Below are 8391 nucleotides of genomic sequence, written 5' to 3' on the forward strand. Positions count from 1 at the left end.
GCCATAATCAGCACGGACGCTCCTCTCTCCAGAAGAGCTCGCCAGCGACAACGACAGGCCCTTGCTCGACAGGAGGCCCAAGCCTTCGTCTCATACGACGGCCTGAGCTATTACCTAGGTTCGAAGAGTGAAAGACGAAGGTGCCACTCGCCCGGCACTAGAGGGCTCTCCAAATCAGATGCGCCAACCAAGATGGATGAGACCGCCCACTCGGTTGGACTTCGCTTCTCAGGTCACATCCCCGATGCGAACAGACCGCCTCAAACGAGCGAACCTATCCGAGTAGGCGAAACCTCGAAGGGAAGGCGAGCGAGCCTCACCAAGACCCCTCGACGGATAAGTGTAATAAGCGAGAGAGCCTTGACTACAAAGGAAAAGCAGTAGGCGATACCTCCCAAACTCGCCTGCATGAGCAGAGGGTTGAGTTTCACCTGCATGCTAGAGTTCGCCCAGGCGCGAAAACTCGCCTATCAGGGCAAACTCGCCCAACTCCAACACTTAACCATTCCACCCAGTGTACACCAGGGAGTGCATCCAAAACTCTCTCGTGCGATCATTCGGTCGATCTTTCTGATGTTGGGGGTTGTCGCCAACCACCCACAGAAGACCTCCGGGGTTACCTAACTCGCAAACGCACCATACATGAGGCGAATCCTATGTGCCATTGCGAAAGGCATAGCCAAACAGTACTCGCCGACTGTCGATGTATAGGAACGGTGAAACCTTCAGTGTTCGAGAGGCTCTCTTAACGGCCTCCTCAACCTGCGACCCCCTAACCAAACTACGCGACATAAAAGCACCTTCACCGGCAGCGGCTTCGGCGGCACCCAAGGAGGGACCCCCTTTTTCTTTCTTCGAAGCGACTCTCTTCACCTTCGGCACCATTCCGAGTGCAACGAGAGGAAGCCTAGATTTTCTCCAGAGAAGACAACAAAAAAAAACTGTGACCTCCCTTAACAAGGAGGAGGGGCGTTAAATACTCATGGCCTGGACGGTTGTCCACCGTTCGATCAAACCGTTCAAAACCGAACAGTTAAAAGTAAGGCCGAACGGTTTTGGATCCCGTGTAAGCGGTCGAGATCCGGCAGTTTCTTGACACAATCTCCAACTAACAGCCCAGATCGGGCGTGGAGAACAAAGAGGACCACTACGTCGTCTTTAATGCGAAGCGACGTGCCCACGTCGTCTTTAATGCGAAGCGACGTGCCCACGTCATCTTAACTGACGAGCGTATTAACGCTTAAATTGACATGTGGCCCACTAAGAAATTCGTCATTTAAACTCGTAATGTTCAAGCTCGTCTGATGGTTGAGCCGTTTGGACTCGTACACCACTCTGAAACTCGAGTCAGTCCTAATTCCGCCAGTAGCTAGAATCCGCCAGTAGTTGGAACCCGCCAGCAGCTAGAATCCGCCCACAATGAGGATCCCCCTGCGGTCAAACTCTGACTGGTGTGGGTCCATGTTAAACAATGACAAAAACAAAAAAAAGAGGTGGGGCGCACACAAGGGAAATAATGACTAGGAACAAAAGGATAATTCCATTCATTAAAAGAAATTCTAATACAACGATGGAATAAAAAGCAAATTACAAAGCTCTCAACCGCGACTCCACCTCACGAATCTCCCCAGCGTGTCAAAGCTTAAGCCTCCTAAGGATCTCTCGGTGAAGATCCTCCTTAGTGTGCGATACCAAGTCTTGGACGGTGTGTTTGGCCTCCTTGAGGGCTCAGTCTTTCTCCTCAACAAAACTAGCAACCAGTTGCCGTCGAGACTCGATTTCCTCCAACTCCCTTACCAGCTATTCACGAGCCTTCTCCTAAGTAGCTAGTGAGGCATGCGCGTTAGTAATGACTTGCTTGGTCTTCACTATCTCCGAAGACAAGCGAGAGATGCGGGAGTCAGCCTTTTGTTGCTCGTGGCTCACTCGTTTGTTCTCGGACTTGACACGCTCCAACTCTTCCGACAACCTTGCCTCCAACGACATTGTCTCGTTCAGTCTGTGGTCGTGCTCCTCCAATGATGCTTGAACCTCATAGGACGCAAGATGAACGATCTCGGAGCTCATCGCGCGAAGGGCAAGCAGCTGTCGGATAGCCCGCTCTACCTCTTCCAAACACTTGAAGTACGGATTAGCCGCGGTGGCACCAAGCTTCTTGATCAAGAAAGCCATGTCATAATCAAGGTCCTCCTTGAAATCCTCAAAGGGGAAGCTCTCTTCCAATGCGAGCTTGATGCAGTCAGCGAGAGTGTCTTGGAAGTTAGCAAGGGTTCGAGCCACCTTTCTTTTGCGCAAACGCTCCAATGGAGAGAGGGTAGCCTCATCTGCTACGGACGTTATAGCTAAAGCCTTGATCAAGGGGTTGGTAGTCATGACGGTGGAAGTGGTGGCAGATGCCATCCAAATCGAAGCGCCAGCCGACGTCACTGGAATGCGACGCCGACGGCCACCAAGGATGAGGAAGCGGTCACCAGCCGAGTGGGTGTCTCCCCTTAGTTCAGAGACTCCTATGCCGGTGCTCCACCCCTGACCAATGTTTCTGTAGAAACAGGGATGTTCCCTTGTCGGTCTGACACCTCTTCATGAGCCGACGCATCCCCCTCGCTCAATATCGCCTCATGAATCAAGACATCGTCGTCCTCCTCTGATTCACCCATCTCTCCAGTCGAATGGCCCGCCCAAGAGGGGGGATCCTCCTTACCGGCAGCTTCATGGGATGGGTCAACTGCGAATATAAGAAGAGGGTTAGTAAATGCCCCTCGAGAGGAGCCCCATTGACAGTTCAGTATGTGTGGGTCAGCAACGCTAGATCCTACTCTTACCTGAGCCACCAAGCTCCTCTTCATCTCCGGTTCCCTCCTCTTCATCGGAAGGAATAGAGATCACTCTCTCAACCGTACCTACATAAAGTTAACACAAATGTCAGGGGGTGCAGATTTAACCTTACACCCGAGGGTACGGCATTAAAGATTACCTTCTGGTACGGTCGTAAGGTTCGTTGAAGCCCCCGTCTGTGGCCTCATACCAGATCATGGAGGAGCATCCTCCGAAGTTACCGGGACTATCCCCGGTGCGGCAGAGGGAGCGAGTGGAGGAGCCCCAGTCACAAGAGCAGTCACTCCAGGAATGATCACCTGAGTAGCATCATCCCGACCTTCCGTCGCTCTGGTAGCCTTGACCGTCTCTTCGTGACGGACCTTCTTGGCCGCCTCCATCCTGGAACTTTCGGCTGCAGTCTCCCGCTGTCGTTTAGAGAGAAGCGAGCTACTTGGGGATAGGGGGCATCCCCATCCGTCCAGCTATCGTGCTCCGGGCCTGTTCCAGATGTTCACCTTCCCGGACTAGATCATCAGAGTCTCTTTGCCCACCGGTGGGATCCAGCGAAGGGCCAGGGGATGGAGCTTAAGCCTCAGGTGCCCCGGATTCATCTAAACCTACATCAAATCCCTTGGTGTCTTTAGCAGGATCTTCCGAGAACCACTCTCTAGTAGTCTGACGACCCTTCCGCCTCGAAGGATGAGGAGCTCCCCTTAGGCGACGCCCGTGTTCTGCCAGATAGGAACTCTGGAACCGGAAGCTCTCAGGATTAGCGCTAGCACCCCGATACCATCGACAATACAGGAGCGTATGGTGCAAATCGTGATCCTTTGTAGGAAGTTCGAAACGAGCATAGGTGCCACCAGCATGAGTCCAGAACCATCCCCGAGCACCATCCACTAACCCTCCTTCGAAATATAAGTGGGGGTTGATGTTTCCCACGAACAGTTGGTCATACCCGAACTGGCGGGAAAATCTGCAAGGAATGTACGGCTCAAGGTAGCACACAGAGCATGTTCACAAGATATGATACCCCGGTCGAATATTCACCAATCATCGAAAAGCGCCATAGGAAAGAACGGTGTGATGGTCCACCGTCGATACATCGCTAAGAGACTCGCCATACCCTCCTCCACTGAAGTAGGGGAAGAAACGGTGAAAATTTTAATGGCCGAAGTGGGAGAGTGTCTTCCGTGCATCAGGGATGTCTTTACACTTCCAAGAGCATCTCTCTAGACGCTGGACGAACGGAACAAACCTTTCTCCTTGAAGAGTAGCTGGGGCACTCATCAAACACTCGCAATGGTAGACAAACCACGCCATCAAGTAAGTGTAGGGCAGCCCCACTCTAGGGTTGGGAGTCCTAACGACTTCACCTTCCCCTTCGTTGACACTTGACACACAACAAAATTAGGCCGTCATTGTGCGGAGTCCCCGATGGATACATGCCACCATCACCGACACCAATGCGTAGGACTTCTCGTGGGCTAAGCGAACTGCAAGATACACGACCTCCACCAAAAGCGCCTCAAAGGAATGAGTGGGAATCACGTACCTCTTCAGCCACAACATGAGATACCACGCGAGCAAGGCCTTTCCAGATATAGGGGACTTGGCCTGGTGGTGAAACGAGTGGAAAACCATTCTGAATTTGAACCCACCCTCGTCATGCTTAAGAGCCATGCTCGAGAGTCATGGTGGCTCCCCCTTCGGCCGTCCTCCTTTCCACTTCATCGTGGTCACACTCGCCCAGCGGCAGAGTAGGCCTTCCCTTGATATCATTCTCCCGGAATAAGTAGTCAGCCCAGTTCTTATGGCTGATCCCCGGGGCCCTCTGCTTCTTGCCTTTATGGTCTAATGTCCCCAGGGTATTGAGGCATATATGGTAGTGATAGAGTAACTCCCATAGGGTCTCAACCACCAGGGGGAATCGGGTCGAAAGTTGGTCAATCTCATCTTGACCTGGGACGTACTCTTCATAGGGGAAGCTTCCCAAGGGCAACCCTGACACGTCATACATCTCATGAAGGGTTATGCTGAGTTCTCCATTGGGGGTGAAGAACGTGCCACTGTCCGCATAATACAGTTCCAAGATGCTGTGGAATTGAGGAGCATTGATTTTCAGACCATGTCGAGTGGCCCGAATGGCTACGTACAGCTCTGAATCCATGAGATCAGAATTCTCGGCCAAAACATAGTCAGTAATCTTAGACCACCAAGTACTGCTACCGGGTGCAGAGTAGATCCACCCCGGCGCTCGAAAGTCCTTTGGAGGGAATTTCCCCCCAGCCCCAAAGAAATGATGACGGAAGGTCTCCGCGACCGCAGTCGTCTCCCCAGTGGGCAACTCGTTGAATGGCATGCCAGGACGTAGAGCGGTCACACGCTTGCAAGAGCTGTCCACCCTATACCCAGCCGTGGAGCCCATGAAGATACCGCAAGTCACACCGTCTTGAGTTAGGGTCAAATCCCAGTTCATCATTCTTGGGACTGCAAGGGACCACAACTTAACAATTAAGAACTCTCTGGGCATGCTGGGAAGGTAGTAGTGGACCCCGTCCACTATGCGGAGCCACCTGCTCTCCCTAAGCAATAGAGCAGAAGGATCAGAGGGGGCATCCCCATCCGTCCAGCTATCGTGCTCCGGGCCTGTTCCAGATGTTCACCTTCCCGGACTAGATCATCAGAGTCTCTTTGCCCACCGGTGGGATCCAGCGAAGGGCCAGGGGATGGAGCTTAAGCCTCAGGTGCCCCGGATTCATCTAAACCTACATCAAATCCCTTGGTGTCTTTAGCAGGATCTTCCGAGAACCACTCTCTAGTAGTCTGACGACCCTTCCGCCTCGAAGGATGAGGAGCTCCCCTTAGGCGACGCCCGTGTTCTGCCAGATAGGAACTCTGGAACCGGAAGCTCTCAGGATTAGCGCTAGCACCCCGATACCATCGACAATACAGGAGCGTATGGTGCAAATCGTGATCCTTTGTAGGAAGTTCGAAACGAGCATAGGTGCCACCAGCATGAGTCCAGAACCATCCCCGAGCACCATCCACTAACCCTCCTTCGAAATATAAGTGGGGGTTGATGTTTCCCACGAACAGTTGGTCATACCCGAACTGGCGGGGAAAACCGCAAGGAATGTACGGCTCAAGGTAGCACACAGAGCATGTTCACAAGATATGATACCCCGGTCGAATATTCACCAATCATCGAAAAGCGCCATAGGAAAGAACGGTGTGATGGTCCACCGTCGATACATCGCTAAGAGACTCGCCATACCCTCCTCCACTGAAGTAGGGGAAGAAACGGTGAAAATTTTAATGGCCGAAGTGGGAGAGTGTCTTCCGTGCATCAGGGATGTCTTTACACTTCCAAGAGCATCTCTCTAGACGCTGGACGAACGGAACAAACCTTTCTCCTTGAAGAGTAGCTGGGGCACTCATCAAACACTCGCAATGGTAGACAAACCACGCCATCAAGTAAGTGTAGGGCAGCCCCACTCTAGGGTTGGGAGTCCTAACGACTTCACCTTCCCCTTCGTTGACACTTGACACACAACAAAATTAGGCCGTCATTGTGCGGAGTCCCCGATGGATACATGCCACCATCACCGACACCAATGCGTAGGACTTCTCGTGGGCTAAGCGAACTGCAAGATACACGACCTCCACCAAAAGCGCCTCAAAGGAATGAGTGGGAATCACGTACCTCTTCAGCCACAACATGAGATACCACGCGAGCAAGGCCTTTCCAGATATAGGGGACTTGGCCTGGTGGTGGAACGAGTGGAAAACCGTCCCGAATTTGAATCCACCCTCGTCATGCTCGAGAGTCATGGTGGCTCCCCCTTCGGCCGTCCTCCTTTCCACTTCATCGTGGTCACACTCGCCCAGCGGCAGAGTAGGCCTTCCCTTGATATCATTCTCCCGGAATAAGTAGTCAGCCCAGTTCTTATGGCTGATCCCCGGGGCCCTCTGCTTCTTGCCTTTATGGTCTAATGTCCCCAGGGTATTGAGGCATATATGGTAGTGATAGAGTAACTCCCATAGGGTCTCAACCACCAGGGGGAATCGGGTCGAAAGTTGGTCAATCTCATCTTGACCTGGGACGTACTCTTCATAGGGGAAGCTTCCCAAGGGCAACCCTGACACGTCATACATCTCATGAAGGGTTATGCTGAGTTCTCCATTGGGGGTGAAGAACGTGCCACTGTCCGCATAATACAGTTCCAAGATGCTGTGGAATTGAGGAGCATTGATTTTCAGACCATGTCGAGTGGCCCGAATGGCTACGTACAGCTCTGAATCCATGAGATCAGAATTCTCGGCCAAAACATAGTCAGTAATCTTAGACCACCAAGTACTGCTACCGGGTGCAGAGTAGATCCACCCCGGCGCTCGAAAGTCCTTTGGAGGGAATTTCCCCCCAGCCCCAAAGAAATGATGACGGAAGGTCTCCGCGACCGCAGTCGTCTCCCCAGTGGGCAACTCGTTGAATGGCATGCCAGGACGTAGAGCGGTCACACGCTTGCAAGAGCTGTCCACCCTATACCCAGCCGTGGAGCCCATGAAGATACCGCAAGTCACACCGTCTTGAGTTAGGGTCAAATCCCAGTTCATCATTCTTGGGACTGCAAGGGACCACAACTTAACAATTAAGAACTCTCTGGGCATGCTGGGAAGGTAGTAGTGGACCCCGTCCACTATGCGGAGCCACCTGCTCTCCCTAAGCAATAGAGCAGAAGGATCAGTCGCGACATCACCGAACAAAAATTGAGACTTTTTGAGCTCTGTCCTAGCCTCGTCTACCAACGCCGCGTCAGTAGTCAACTCACGCAACGTCAAATGGTGCCCGTCGGTGACTCTCTTTATCAGTCCATCCGGGTTGTCGGCAGCAAACACGAGTACCGAATCTAGGAAAGGGAATCGGAGAGGTGTCGTATAGCCTGTACCTCCGGTAAGACCGATAGCCACGCCCTTTGGAAGGGCTTCGTCAGAAAAGGTCGCAGCAAGACAGAACCGAAAAATTAGAACAAAGTCCGCCCTAGGGGGGCGAATCCGCCTATTAAGCCAAAACAGGCAGAGTCGCCAGACAAAATGTAAATTCGCCTGTATAGACCGAATTCGTCTTTACCAGACAAAGGTCGAACTCGCCTGTCAAAAATGAGTTCACCTTCGCCCGATAGAGGCCGATTTCGCCTATAAAGGCAGAAGTCACCCTCTGGAAAAAGAATGCAAAATCTGCCTGAAAAAGGCCGATTTTATCCAAATCGGGGAAACTTCAAAAAAAATGGCAGAATCCACTAGGGAAGACGAACGATACTCATCCTCCTGACCTGACGTCGGCAATCAATGCAAGGGCATCAGACAAACCTTTTGACTTACCCAAGTGCGTCTTAGGGTAGGGCTCATCCTTGGACTTGACTCGCTAGCACGAGCCCAAACCACACGGTCGCCAAATGCGCTCGTATCTGTTGGCCACAGACTCGCCTGTATGATCGGCTCACCTGCACGATTCAAAATCATCCAGATGACTAAAATTTGCCTGTCTACTCGACTCGCCCGCATAATTCAAGA

The sequence above is a fragment of the Asparagus officinalis genome, chromosome 10 (assembly GCF_001876935.1).
Source record: "Asparagus officinalis chromosome 10, Aspof.V1, whole genome shotgun sequence".
Lineage (NCBI taxonomy): Eukaryota > Viridiplantae > Streptophyta > Magnoliopsida > Asparagales > Asparagaceae > Asparagus > Asparagus officinalis.